Consider the following 16,198-nt stretch of genomic DNA (forward strand, 5'->3'; position numbering starts at 1 on the left):
GAAATGCAATGGAGAATGTTTACTTTACCGATCCCTTACAAAAAAATTACTGCAGTTTTTCTGAAGTAATACTGCAGTTTTTTGGACATGAAAAAACTGCAATACTGCACTTTTACTGCAGTATTACTGCACATTTACTGCAGTTTTACTGCATTTGTACTTCACTGTACTGCAGTTGTACTGCAGTTATTTTTGTAAGGAAGTACAAATGCAATAAAGCTACAGCACACTGAATTACAACTGTAGGTTTGCAATATAAAAAAAAAAAGTGCGGTAGATGTGCAGTAATACTGCAGTACAGTAAAGTACAAATGCAGTAAAACTGCAGTAAATGTGCAGTAATACTGCAGTAAAAGTGCAGTATTGCAGTTTTTTCATGTCCAAAAAATAGCAGTATTACTTCAGAAAAACTGCAGTAATTTTTCGTAAGGGATAGGAATGGAGGAAATTTAAACACCCATTGAATATGCATAAAGCTATCCCGAACCTAAGACAAGACCAAGGACTGGTTACGTTTTGAGTCTTTAAAGCAGTAAAAATGGTGGCACTATATGGGCTTAATGGTTCTTATAATGCTGTCAAATAGATTTTTGTTTGATAGGAAAGAAAATATGAGCTACCAGGAATAACCCGCAGCAAGTCATTCTTATCTTTGAATTACTAGGCTTTGTTATTTTACCAGCCTTACTCTTTACTGATTGCCCAGTGCACCTCAATGGCTCTTCAGGTGCATGGCAAGTGAAGGCCATAACATGATATCACAGTGGAGGATCTAATAGCAAAGGAAACTTCTCAGAAATAGATGTAATAAAACTTGTTTTGGGTAATGTCATTTATGCCACAACTATGACAGACATTCTAACAATTTCGTTGTTGTAAAGAAATCTGTATTGATACAAAAATACTCAGAAAACGTTATGGAGTATATCAATAAACAAATAAACTCAATTTATACATACAAATGTGCAAAATTCAATAAATATATATTTACTTATTATCAAGCAAACAATTGTGTCTTAATATTTTGACAGTCCCGAAGAAGAGGAGAAAAAAATAAATAAATAAATAAAAAAAAGAAGGTGAAGCCGGGGGTAACATTGTTACTCGTGGTATGTTTAGACGTCACTTAGTTTTAGGATCCAGTCCTCATAAATTGCTATTCTGTGGTGAGTCTGACTAACCCAACCTAACCCTTTTTCCATTTGTAATTGGTATAGTAGCTGATTTTTAAATTGCATCCACAGAAAAGAGTGATTATGTTTCCAATACCAAAATTTTGGCTGCTGCTAAAGAATGTATTAATAGAATTTTCCTTTCAATAGAAAGGGTAGGTGGAAGTAAGTGAAGAAGAGCTATATCAGAAGATTTATTTATCATACATTTAGCAAGTTTTGTAAATAAATCAAAAACCATGTCCCACATCTGACTAACCACACTGCATGACCACCATATGTGTATATAGTCTCCTTTTTCTCTATTGCATCTCCAACAAGTCTCTGATACGCCAGGGAACATTGAACTTAACTTAGATGGAATCCGATACCAGTGGTTTAAGACTTTAAAATAATTTTCTCTAATTGAGATCGTGTGTATAATATTGTGAGTTAAAGATATTGTGCTTTGCCAGTATTTTTTTGTGATCAGTGTCCGTGTCTCTTTAGACCACCTAGAGATACTATTTGAAAAGTCTACTTCATCTATCTTTTTTATTACTTCATATATTTTTGTCAAGATTTTCTTAGTTTCTTTCCCGTTAAATATATGGGCTAATTTTGACTGAATATTAGGATCGGCGAAAAAAACGGAAGTCTTATAGCAGCAATAATTTACTGATCACAATTACACCGTAAAACTACTACTACTAAATTCATTAGAATCAAATGTTACATAAAATCCACAGGGCACCCTTAAAGCTGAAACCACTCGACATACGGCTGCAAAATGTTAAAGTCAAAGTAATAAAGATACTAATAAGAATATAAAAAGTTACACAGTTTTAATATGAATAAGAAAATGAAACAAAGCATTTATTTACGTTGATGGTCCCTCTTTATGGTGCTAGTATAATCTTTATTTTCAACATTTGTTATTTCTCAAAACAAAAAAAATGTGAAACCTAACTATAACATATGTTGGTACATGGCTTGAAAGGTACCGAGTATTGATGTGTAGTGTGTTCTATATAGCAGTAAGAATGACCTTTCCAGCCCTGGTATATACTCTAGGTAACTCTATCGCTCAAAGGACAACTTGACTGTTAGTGAATCATCATGAGCCTGATTTATAATGTTACCCCTAACATGTTTTTCCTCTAAATGATAACTAGCATTAATACTATTAATAACTATAACACTAATATTAGTAATCTGTGGCCAGGGGTGGAATGGCCCAGGAAGGGAGAACTGTCCCCTCGGTCAGCCAAAAGTTCTTCAGCTCGCTCATGAGGCAGAAATGCAATGTGTCATGTAATGTGAGCAAAGTCATAAGGAAGAGCTCCAGGCAAGGTAAGGGTGTGATTTATAAAGGGTGATAGAGGAGTGAGGTGTGATGGAGTGACTATGTTTTAGTGAGTGTGTATGCGTGTGTGTTAGAGTGACTGTGTATGTGTATATTTAGTGTGAGGGTATGTGTTGTTGTGAATGTGGCTATGTGCTAGTGTGTATGACCAGGAGAAGAGGCGGGGGCTATACTGGCCTGCAGCCAGAAGTTGCGAGCCCTCCCTTTATCTGTAAAATTTTAAAAATGTCCTAATATACATTTTAAAACTTAAATATAACATATATACCGTATTGGCTCGGATATAGGCCGCCCCGTATATAGGCCGCACCCTAAAAGTTTGGTGCTTTTTTAAAGAAAAAGTTTTTTTTCTTTAAAAAAGCACCAAAAAAAACATGCTGCCACTCTGTCCCCCCCCCCGAGATACGCTGCCGCTGTCCTCCCTCCCCGAGATACGCTGCCGCTGTCCTCCCTCCCCGCGATACGCTGCCGCTGTCCTCCCTCCCCGCGATACGCTGCCGCTGTCCTCCCTCCCCGCGATACGCTGTCGCTGTCCTCCCTCCCCGCGATACGCTGCCGCTGTCCTCCTCTGCCCCCCCTCCCCGACTTACCGGAGCAGACTCCCGGGTGTCTTGCGGGGCCGGCGAGGGACGTCTACGCAATACGCGTATGCAACTTCCGGTACCGGTACCGGAAGTTGCATACGCGTATTGCGTAGATGTCTCCCGCCGGCCCCGCAAGACACCCGGGAGTCTGCTCCGGTAAGTCGGGGGTGGGCAGAGGTAAAACGCTTAGATAACCTCCCGTGCCGGCACCCCCCCCCGTGGGAAGTGCTGGCAGGGGAGGCTGTCTGAGCGTATCGGGGAGAAGGATGCAGGTCCCCTGCACCGCTGCGGGGGATCTGTATCTTAACCCCGCTGCCTGCCCGGCGCCCGGGACTGCATGTCCCGGGCGTCGGGCGCTAGACCCCGAATATAGGCCGCACCCCCACTTTAAAAACTTAAAGTGGGGGAAAAAAGTGCGGCCTATATTCGAGCCAATACGGTATATAAACGTTGAGCGCATGAGAGGTACAGAGCATGGATGCATAGTGTGTTCTATATAGTGTTGAGAATAAACAAAGTTAAACATTATGACACCTTAATCATCTCAATCTCACTAGCATCTAATCTGTCTGGGGAAAAAAAAGAAGAAAGAAAATCTACAGAAGAATTACATATCTCCTTTTCTGCAGCGCCCCTTCTTGCCTTGCCTCTTCTTGTTCTTCTCTATTCTTTCTTGGCCCTATTTTCCCAGTGCTGGAAGTAAAAAAGTGCACCAACACTTTGATGGACCAGGACTCTGCAAGTCAATTCTTTCTACATTCACCTAAAAAAAGTTGCTAAAAATATATTTTATTTATATATGTTATTCCACAACAACAGAAGTATTTATTTATTTTAATATAGCAGTACCTAAAGTACCTATTACATCAATCCTCCACTCAAAAACCATTAACTCTCTGTGACACTGGTCTGGTAAAACTCGTAGTGGGGAAGCTTACGGCGAACCTATGGATTTCCGTCCCTGTTAACCCCTGCGATGCTGTGCAGATAACGGGAGCGGAAATCCGTAGGTTCACCATCAGGGGTTAACTTGGTGCCACTTGGCCGACAGAGACCACTGGTCTCCCTGCTCCAACAGTTAAAAGTCAGTACGAACGACCAATAAAGTTGCTTGTACGGACCTTTAACTGTTGGAGCAGGGAGACCAGTGGTCTCTGCCGGGCCAAGCTGCTGGACCAGGATTTTAAAAGTCTGTATGAGCGACTCTATTGGTCGCCAGCAGGAGGCTCGTCTGCCATCAACCAATGAAGTACAGGTGTACTTCATTGGTTGATGGCAGAGAAGGCCCCTGCAGGCGACCAATAGAGTTGCTCGTACGGACATTTAAAATCCTGGCGCCAAAGCTGCTGCGTAGTCCGTACTGTATTAACCCTGTATTAACAAACACGAAGAATGTACACAAATATTTGCTCGAACCGAACACAGGAAGGGGCGAATATTGAAGACGAACATGAAGAGTTGGCCGGCGCCCAAGTCTAGTTTTAACATATGAACCATTATTGCTCTTGTTGTCAAAATCAAATTTTATAACGAGGCAATCAATAGCATTTGCTGATAGTAATAATAATAATTCTCAAAGGGCAGATACACTATGACATACAATATAATATGGAGAGAATACATTGAATCTGAATCAGTATAACTCTGATCCAGGTTTGAAGACTGTTGTTGAATAGTACAAATAAAAAACAAAACAAAAAAAGCTGGTAAATAACGGAATGCTGCTAGATTCCTCTATGAGATGTCATTTCAAACATAATATAATAATATAAACATTCAAAGCCCTATATGTATAAGTCTACTTTAAAAAAATAAAATAACAACTAACCATAGCCCTTGTACAGATGATTTTCATGCAGGGCAATGCATTTAGCATGGAGTGAGCTCCACCCGGTGATCTGATCCAGACAACCAGTTCTGCAAGTTCACTTGTTACTGGTTTTCAATGTACTAGTAAATAGTTAACTATGACCTTAGCAGTGAATACAATAAACTCTACACCCAATCAATAACATGTTAAAGTATATATTTAAATCACAGGGAAGTTTTTTCTTAAAGCAGTACTTTAAATGTCACACAAGTCAAGAATTTCCATCAAGGCACCAACATGGCTATAAAGCTACAAGATTTATTAGCACGCTTTAATATCTACCTCACACAAGAAACTTCAAATATAGTGATATATTTATTTCCTTGGAAACTGACAAATTAGCGAGAAATTGTTTCAGATCTTTGATATAAGCTGTAAAATTGGACGACAATGAAAATCATATTATTTAATATCCTGCAAAAGTATAACCTGGTCCCCTTTTGAAGTTTTTGAATTATATTACAGTCATGTCATCCAGTTCTAATAACCAAATAAAAATGAACTTCTATGCAGATATGGATTTGATAGGCCACACTTTTGATACCTATCAACAATGGCGAACAACATGAAGGAACGTCTGTTTCTTTGATAATTAAAACTCTGTTTGGTACGCTCAAACAAATAAATCTTGAAATATTTGTATTTAAAATTGCCCAATGCACCATTTTAAAAATAGTATTTCTAAGAGTTTCTGCAATATTCATGGTTAAATATTCAATATTAGTTAGTGGGGGTTTTTGTGGAATCAGTTAAGTAGAGAAGTTGCAGCATGTATGTAAAATGTAAACCAGACATTAAGCAAATTAGTTACCTTTTTTTCAGTGAACCTCTCCGCCATATCATCTGACCAAGTGTATGCCTATATCAGCTTTATTCTGCCTGCACTTATTTTACTTTTTATTCGAGTTCTAGTGATTTTCCCATGTAAAACCAATCATTCATGTAAAAAACATTATTTATCAGTATAAAACTCATTCTATATCCTCAGTCAGTGTGTACATACATACTACAACAGCTCTTTGTTCTACATGTCACCTAGCTTGAACGTAGAACCTGGTGATTTGTGGACATTATATTATTTCCATCTGCCAACAGTCCCTTCCACTGCCTCTACTCTTAAGCCATTTTACTGGTGTTTCTCACTTGGTTACAGTGGTCCATTTTTCTTTTGGAACTAATTATCAGGTCCATAAATGCCTGGCTCCCTCAGACACTGGTGCCCGTTGAGTGGTTCCTATATATGACTGGGTTCCTGAGATTGGGTGAGCTTCTTGACTTGGAACCATTCTGGCTTCCTTGCCTTTCTCCAGTGGTTGACCTTGGCAAAGTTCCTGACTATGATACCTCCTTGTTCCAGTTTGTGGTTACTGTTTCTGACTACGATTTCTACCTATTCTAGTTTATAGTTAATTATTGTTCTGACAAATTATGATTATTGCCTGCTTCAATTTGATTAATTACTGGTGTGTGGACGTCATTTGTAACACTTTGTCATGGTTGAATTCTTTTAAATACTTCAAACCTCTAGAGCATTCCTATTGTTATGGACTTTGATAAAATTTGACAGATCCTTTGTCTTTCAATAAAGAAAGACCAAGCAGAAATGAACAAAATAATATTGGTTCAAGGTTAAAAATAGTTAATTTCATCTTCTAAGACACATTTTATTGTTCACGCCATGATAGTAAGGTAATTATGACTCATGTTTAATAAATCAAGGATTCTATTGATATACTTGCATTCCGATAATTATATTTAGGAAATTGGAAATGTGTGAGTAATTTGAATGAGATTGTATTGCCATTTATTCATTAGGTTAGCAGCCCTAAAACATGGCCCTGGCAAGCAAGACAACATAATTAAAAGTACACATGAGAAGAGGTGCAAATTTAAATTTGTACAGATATTAGATATTTTTAAGAGGAAAAAAGACAGGCATCTGAAATCTTGTTAGAAATCTCAATTTTGCAAATGCAACAAAATGACTAATTATACTTGTAATATAAAAATGGTTTAAATTACAGTGTTTCGCTTCTTTATGCAAATTTCATGAAAGTTCCAGCCGGGTTATATCCGCAGAGATGCAGACGAAGATAGAAGTTAGAAGATGAAGAAGATGCAGAAGTGAGAGAGTGAATGTTGGCATCAGGCAAGGAATTTTGTTCCCGAAATTGAAATGTCCCCGAATTTTCAGCTAAACTGAATAGACAGGAAGCATAATTGATTCCCTGAAAATGAATGGGGCAACAAACGAAATCGAAAAATGTGTTTGAATGGTTTCTGGGCCATTTGCGTATGTCTGTTACTTACGTAAACACTGTTAGTGGCGCCACACATTTCTTATGAGATATCTCACAGAATGTGACACATCGTCTGAAGTAGGAGAATGTTTTTGCTACACTAGAAAAATATATCAGATGTGTCTTCTTAAGATGGAATAGAGAACCTTAACGCTAATGTTGCTTCGCATTTTATTTATGATGACCCAATAAAAAATATCACCTTCAACTAAGGACTTCATTATCTCTTATATCACTATGGCTATAAGCATTCCTCTTATTAATGTATTACCCACAAGACAAGAAAATATTACTCTGTGCTACTTACTTGACCTTGCTTATCTGCAATAGTGAACTGTATAACAATTATATACATTTTCTGGACCATGGGCACATGAAGAGGTCAGACTGGACTACATCATTATCAGTGAAACAGTCTTGTAGTTTCCAATTTTCCTGCTGTAAAAACCTACCAAGCAAATCACAACTTCTCCACCAGAAAAACAAACATACTTGAGAACAGTGATTACGCTCCAGAAATCTTAAGTGCATTATAAGAATCCAACTGGAGGGCACATGTGTCATGTCAACTAAAATAATAACTAGTAAGGGACTGTTACCCCTGTGTCATTTCAGATAGGTGTTTGACAAGATAAGCATGGAAATAGTTCACTTTCAGACTTCCACATTTTATGGAGACTACATCACAAATGTGCTCCACAGCCAGGAGACACAAATGAAGATATCTACTGTTGGGATTGTAGCCCAATACTTACTTGTTTTAACCCAACTTAATGCAACTCTCTAATATGAACCTGTGTGCCAACTTGGTCCTTCATAGAGTTGTGTTGAGTGATTGAAGCACAAGTTACAGTTAAACTCAACAGTGTTGCCATCCTGTGTTAAACTCAGTATCTCAACATCTGGTGTATTATCTCATTACACCTTCTTGTGGCTGGCCGCACTGATGTATTTACATCACAGCCCTACATAGCGGTAACGGGTGCGTTGGCGAGATCAGCGATCTCCCTTTTAATCGGCCCATGCTATTGATAGGTGGCATTGCAGGGAACCCGAGGGTCCCTTATTTGTGGCAGAGTGGCTACTGTCCCCCTGAACCTGCCGCCCTATGCCTAGTTGGCCTGTTTCAGGATAACAGAGAAGCTGTTCCCCTGTACTTGTTACTGGAATTGATTATAGATGTAAGTGTTACTGTATCTTTTGAAGCTGTTGATTGGCAACCTGGTCCCATGTCTGCTTCATTTGTAGCAGCATCTGAAAAACACAGTAAGGAACAGGTTACACCGTATGTAATGCAGGAATCAATTAAAACACTTAAAACACAGTCAGGAGGCTCTGTATATTGGGTCACAGTATTATTTTTGGTTAGATAAAGATGGCGCTACTCTTTTTTTTTCTTGTACAGACATCCTGGATATTTGCAGCATGCTCACACCGTTTGGTAGGCCTCATATTATACATTTGTATTATTTGAGCCTGAGACTAGCTTACCGCACCGACATTTTTTCTTTATCCTGGAGATTTGGCCTAATTTTGATGTTTAGATGCCACAGCATAAAATAATTATTTGCTTGCTTATCTATGATATTGACAATAGATTCCATTCATTTGAATTAGTGCATTTTAAATGAGCTGTTCTTGGTCTTTTTCTCGTACACATTTCTGGTATGTGTGTTAAAACTTTCAGTTAATACACCCTGCATTTAGAGATTTTTATGGAATTGTTACAGTCATGCTCGGCATGGTATTAATCTGCTGTCTATTTTAGTGTCAGTATGGTTCACGGTTTAATATGGTTCATCAAGCAGGACACGCTGTGACAGAAAACACTATTTATGTAGAGGTGTTCCGGATAAAACGTCAGTGTGAATTTGCATGGAACATTCAAAACTGCTGTGTTGGATACAAAAGTGGGTAAAAAAGGTATTTATTTACATAAAATTATTAATGCTATGGGGTTTGATTTTCTAACATTATTATGAAACTAGTCTATTTTTCAATATTATAAAATGTGATTAGTTAACACAGGTCTTTAAGAATATCAGAGAGCCTCTTACCCGGTACTTACTGGAATTGATTATATATTTAAGTGTTATTTTATCTTTTTTAAATTGCTATTTAGTTCACATATCCTTTCATATAGCGCTTGCTTTTAGTACGGCTGTGGATGTCTTATGCATTGATTTAAAAATCTTTAAGGATAGATGAGGTTTTCTAGGTAGACGCATCCGCCAAAAAAAATCATTAGCTTACCCTTGTAATATCCTTATACATATAGATAACTTCAAATAAATGCATATAGCACAATAACAGCGTATGGATGAGAGTGAGCGGAGTTACATTTAAACGAATGTCAACTAATTTAAAACCCACTGTTCCGTTTTCACTTGATAATGTACATTATGTATTGAGGCCTATATTTATATATATATATATATATATATATATATATTATATAAATTTACACATGCAGTACTGTATACTTAGAAAGTCTTATCTTGAGAGGTATTGGTCAGGATTTTATTCTAGGATGAAATAAAGATTATAATTCCAAAATGTTTCATATGGTTTTCATTGGTTTATAGAGGATATATCAGCGCATACAATCATCCCTTTTACACTGTTTATTTTGTCAACAATGGTGGTTAAAGATGTACTAGATAAGCTTTTACAATATGTAATGTGCTGCGGTCAGGCGCAGAGCCTCAGCGGTGTCTATTGGGCCAACAGGATCAAGGCTTTGACCATTTGGTGACTGAATAGGAACCGGTTTTCTAAGGCTGGCTACCCATCAGATGTCCCCTTAACATTTTGTGCCTAATCTAATGTGACATGCTTGTGAGAACGCATATACAATATCTATGTCTGGGCACGAGCTGAGTCTTATTCCAGCAGGGACTGGCATTAACCCCTTAATGACAAAGCCCGTACATGTACGGGCTCAAAATGCATTGTTTTCAATGGGTTTAGGGACCGCCCATTGTCCTTAAGGGGTTAAAGATAGTTAAGAATGCAGCTCTAGGTCAATTATAGAATACGCAGCCCAAATGGAGGCCCTCAATGCACCACTGCAAAAAAATAGCCAGCAGCCTTATATGATATATGTATGTTATGCTATACAATGTTTATTATCATATCTCCAGCTGGTAAAGTACCTATTAGCCTTTTCATGTTTTAGAAAATTATTATTATCTTATATTTATTTAGCGCCAACAACCCTTTGTTAACCATCGATTCAATGAATTGAATGTATTTGTCCTGGAATCAATATTGAACATCACATGTTTTTTTTTTTGTTTTGACAAAAGAGTCATTAATGTTTGAAGATGTTTCGGAAACCTATACAGAACAAAAATATCTAAAAGCAGTAATCCTGAACACTTACAGGATTCTTTGATGTTTTATTATAAGAGCCCTTGGTAAATTAAAGTATCTATTTGCTGAAGAATTCTGTAATCTCTGAAGCTGCACCTGGAACTTCACTTCACACACTCTATTATTTGTCTTAAATTCAGTGAAACATCTTCACACTGGTTTCTTGAGATATGCTATTAAGTAGCTGGGAAAACAACACAGTTCCTTTCAAAAAATAAAAAAGGTAAGGTCAACCACCAGTAAAAGACAGATAGATACATTGATTGATGGATGGATGGATAAATGGAGTTGGAAATCTGACTAATCTTTGACTTCACATCTAACCCTTTGATGTCATAAAATTCAATGTTGCCTGAGCAACCCAAGCAATTCGACTTAATGATGGGTTGCAGCTATGGCCACATGAAATACACTTTGCGTTATCCTGTTATACAATATAGATGTACAAATATAAGGTTTAACGTACAGGAAGGATTTCGCGTAAAATTCTACAATTCATGTTGTTGTGTGGTCCATTATATAGCCCATTTGCATGGTTACTAAGGCAACGTTGAATTTAATGACTGAAGGGGAAGCCGCAATATTCTCCAATGGCTAAGTAGTAATAAAAGGATCTAAATCTAAAACTAGAGGGTTAGAGGCTTAGATGTAATGTGAGGAATTGTAAGTCAGCAAGAGGGTGCTAAAGGGTATTTCGCTTACCTTGGCTTTCTTCTAAGGGAATACACAGCTATTTCTGCAAGGAGTTAATCCAACCTGTAATTGATTTTTACCATTTGCATCTCATTATTATTGAAGAGTATTAAATTCCTAACTGAAGTGTGTAATTAGGTATTGTTTCATGCACCTACATTAAAAACATGTAATTCAATTGCAATGTCAAACCTGCTTTTTCATTCGTAAAAATCCTCAGAAAACATCATTAAAATTCTGCTTCTTGTTACCATGTTTATTGTCAAGTATATTATTGTGTACTTTACTTAGTAGCTGTGTCTCTTTGTAACGGTAATTAGCCAGACTGTGTGAATAATGTTAAAAGCTACAAAATCATTAAATGATTTGTATTATAAAAATAATTGTATGAAAATAAGGGTTAGGGTGAATGAAAAAGCAGACTTACCATGTGTATGTGAGAAATTTGTTCTCATAATAAAAGAGAAACATTCCCTTATTATTATTATATGTGTATTATGTTATTATCGTCTCAGCTTAATGTTTTGTATTGTAAATATTTTATTCAATATTTTTTATTTTTTTTTCTAAAACATTAGTCTTTTTCACAAAAGAAGAACATTTACATTTTTATTACCTGCATGTTCCCATTCTTATTCTATTGCAATATGATGTTTTTGTAGTAAATATGTACTTTTTTTAGCCTTTGTATGTGATCTATGCTATACTATACTATAATTAGCTAGAAATGTTGGCCCTGATTCAATGACCTTTTGTAGGGTATGCGGGGCTTGGAGCGTAGCGCAGTGAGACACCAGATGTGCAATAGAGGCAAACAGGCAGTATCAGGAATATCAGCAAGTTTATTCCACAGAATAGAAAAAGGCATAAACTGTACCGTGTAGCAATCCTGAGGTCAAGGGCAGGTGAAGTATAGCAAAGTCCATTAAACAAGCCGAGATCAAGGGTAGGAGAGGTATATCAAAGTCCATAAACAAGCCGAGGTTAAAAGTCCAGTAAATCCAATAAAGGGGTATCAGCATACAAGTGCAGCACGGGTATCAGCAAACAGGTAGGTAGAGACTTGAACAATCAAGTAATGAGGCCTAGAAGTTGTGGGTTTAAATAGCCCTCTAGAAGTCAGCTCCTCCCCACCAATAACAGAGACCCCTCCCCTCCTCGGTATGTACAATGGAGTAGTGACTGTCAATCACTACTCGTCCCGCCCCTGACCAGGAGTAAATCATTATTGGAGGCGCTGACCACGCCTCCCCGCCATCCCTCCACGTGTGGCGTTTCTCCCGTGCGGTATTCGCCGCACTGGAGTCCGGGGATGCGGCCTGTCGTAGGCCGTAGTAAGCAGCGGTCGCGTACAACGGAGCCGCGTGGTACGCGGACAAAGTCCCGGGCGTCCCGCGACCCCACCATCGGGTGGAGACCTGTGCCGTCGACGGGGGAGTGAGGTAGGACCCTGACACCTTTCTTAACCTTTATTGCATTTAACAGGGGTAAAAATGTATGGTTAGCTATTGAATGACCTAAACTCAGGTTAGGAGTTAAGAAAATAAGACTTTGTGCTAAAAAAAAAAACAGGCTACACATACCAAAAAAATGAAAATCTCCCCTTACAAATTCATCAGGGTGTGCTAAATTTTAGCTCTTCTTGAATTGTTACTTTGCAGTGAGATTTTGTAGAATGAAAAAAGTAGATCTAGAAAATTGTCTAAACTAATTTTATACAGTGTACAAAAAGGTAAAATTAATGTATAGCAAATACACTTTAACAAATTAACCCTTTTATTGCCAGCGGAAAATTAATAAATGCCAGAGTGTTGCAATGCAATACAGAATCCCTTAGTGTATGTAGTGCAGAGCTAGTGTGAATTTAATCAATAATGAATAGCTGACAGCTTTACAAGGGCTATAAATCCCAGTTTAGTGTGTGTGTGTGTTTTATAAACATATTTAAGTTATATTGTTAGTCACATTTTAATGCAAACGTTGTAACATCAGTATGATCATACATGAGGCTCTTAGTATATATGTAAATGTTGTATTTTAGTCTAAATTGTATCAAGTGGATCTGGACACTCTGGACGCTAGTTGAGCTTACGTAAACTGAAATGTTGATTTACTTTGTTCTGAGTTGACTGCCTAGAAGTTTTCATTAAACTGCTTAGACAAAAAGCAATTTTAATTTGAAAATATGGTCTGCTATGAGGAAATTCTGAAATATGATTACTAAATATGTATACAAGGTAGAGCTTGTTACTTGATTATGTGCCCTGGGAGTTTAACTGCTCACCAGTGAGTATATTTTAGTATTCCTTCTCATATGTTTTTACTTCTGTAACTAACTGTAGGATATATATATAAGAAACGCAATTTCCAGCATTATTGAATGCCCGGACCTTATTTTTCATGTAAGACATGGAGTTTTTATGTGGGTAAACCTTCAGAGCAAGAATACAATGATGGCTCTCTTAAGGTTGCTTAAAATATAGCATAACACTAGCAATATTAAATGAGAGTTGATATCTTGAGAATAGCCCCTTAAATTTAATGAAACTGTGGTCCAAAAGAGATTAATCTCTATATACAGATGCAGGTCAATTCACTATGGGTTCAAGCTATCAGTGAAATCACAGAAGCCAATGAAGTGACTTAGCTCAAAACCTGTTAAGAACACTTACAGGACTGCTTAACTGTATTCTGTTTCCTGTGGTAAAATATACACTGCTATTTGGTACAAATATCAGTGTCCTGCACTCATAATTGTACATACAATAAAGTACCGTATTTGCAAACGCTCTAAAAAAATACCCATCGTCTTATAATCAGACCTCAAGGTCTGACTACAAGAATAAGATCCAGATCCCCCGCAGCACAGCAGGAGACCTGGATCCTCCTCTCTGGCAGCTGGTGAACGTCTGCACGATGTGCACAGACACCGTTTCCTCAATCATGGTTTTTATTAAATATGAAAAAAAAATTCATGTGAATTAATATCTACTAATAAAACTTTTTTCTTATAGGGTAGTCTTAATTTTTTCTAAATTAATATTCAAAGGTTCGGGGGTTGCAGGGCCGGCCGAAGACTTAACGCCGCCTGGGGCGAAGTTTAAAATGACGCCCCACCCCCCCCCCGCCGACGTCGGGGGGGGCATTTTAAACTTCGCCGACGCCATAATCTACGATCCCCCCCCCGGGACTTTCCTTTAAACAGTCCTACTGCGAGTCTCCCTGCTCTGCCACGGTGCCGGCTTGTAATGCTGAGCGCCGGAAATTGACGTCACTTCCGGCGCTCTGCATTACAAGCCGGCACTGGGACCGAACAGGGAGACTCGCCGCAGAGGAGAGAGAGAGAGGGGCGCCGAGCGGGTAAGCGAAAACCACTCGGCGCTCCTCTCTCTCTCCTCCGCTTCAAAAAAAAAAACAAAAAAAAAGCGCTCGGGGCGGCAAAGTGCCGCCCATTCTAAAGTGCCGCCTGGGGCAATTGCCCCAGTCTGCCCCATTATAGGGCCGGCCCTGGGGGGTTGTCTTATAATCGAGCAAATACGGTAATTATTTAAACCATTAGCATTTGATTGGCTAGGATTGGTACAGTATGTAGGATAACCAAATAGTCCACCTCTTAGCCATGGTTTATGTGACATACAAGGTAGCAGTTAATCTAAAGAATGAAGACATAGTAATATATTTTTCTAATGCATGCCCAATTAAAAGATCGATAATTGTAATGTAAAAAATGTTTTACAAAGTAAACGCCTGAAGTAACAGAAATTAGCTCAGTGAAACCAATTAGATGCAAAAAATGGGTCATGTGTACATGGCACATCCTTCCTATTTCAAGTGAGACATTTTCTTATCGGCGCGTATGTTCGTCAGCCCATTGTTTCTCCCCTAATATCCTTTTTTTTGTTATAGCTTATAATGTTTGATAGGTATGAAGGTATCACAATTTTCAGCATCTATTGTATTGTTTATCTAAATAATATATTTATAAATTAAATTATAAACATTATAAAACATTTTTTTCTCTTATATGCCCTACTTAAACAGAACTGATGGACTAATCTTAAAAATAAAAGAAGCTTTGGAAATGTGCATGGGCTTGTAGCACGCAGGGAATGCTAATCACCTAAAGAGAGTTCAAGTTATATCATACATGTTATAAAAGCATCCCATTGTTAAACAACCTTCACCGTACTTTGTCAATGTCATTGAAACATACAGTGTTTGGCTATACATAATTGACGTGAGAGGATAAAAGAAGACATATACAAATATCTGCACAGATTTATGAATAAAGAGTAAAGCCAGGGTATTAAATGAATGCGGTTATTTTCGGAAATTATTGAGTTTATGTATTATTTAAAACTACAATTTAAGTTAAAATGACCCTATTTGTTAAAATATTAATTGCACATGGTTATTTGCTTCCACAATAACTAGTCTAAAAAGGTAAGCTCTGAAGGATATAGCTGGCCTTTGTCTGGCTTCATATATTGTTTGTGGAGGCATCAGACAATGTAATATGTTTTTTTTTATTTTTATCATTCTGTATACACATCTATGATTGCATTCTAAAAATTGATGTATTCAGCCCTATTGATTCTATGCTAATCATGGCAATCACAACAACCACTTTGTAGTTTTCGTTGTTGATGATTTTCTACAGAAAAATAAGAAAGTAGATTATACTAATCCAGTTTAATAATATTTTTTATAATCCTGGTAGGGCTGAAAGACCATCGTACTGCAGCCACATAAGGCTTATAGTACAAATAAAAGAGGATATGGATTTGGGGTTAGATTTGGGAAGTCAGTGTCACCCTGAATGTTCTACACTATAGATTTACATTATCTGGTTGAAGAGT

The sequence above is a fragment of the Spea bombifrons genome, chromosome 2 (assembly GCF_027358695.1).
Source record: "Spea bombifrons isolate aSpeBom1 chromosome 2, aSpeBom1.2.pri, whole genome shotgun sequence".
NCBI lineage: Eukaryota > Metazoa > Chordata > Amphibia > Anura > Pelobatidae > Spea > Spea bombifrons.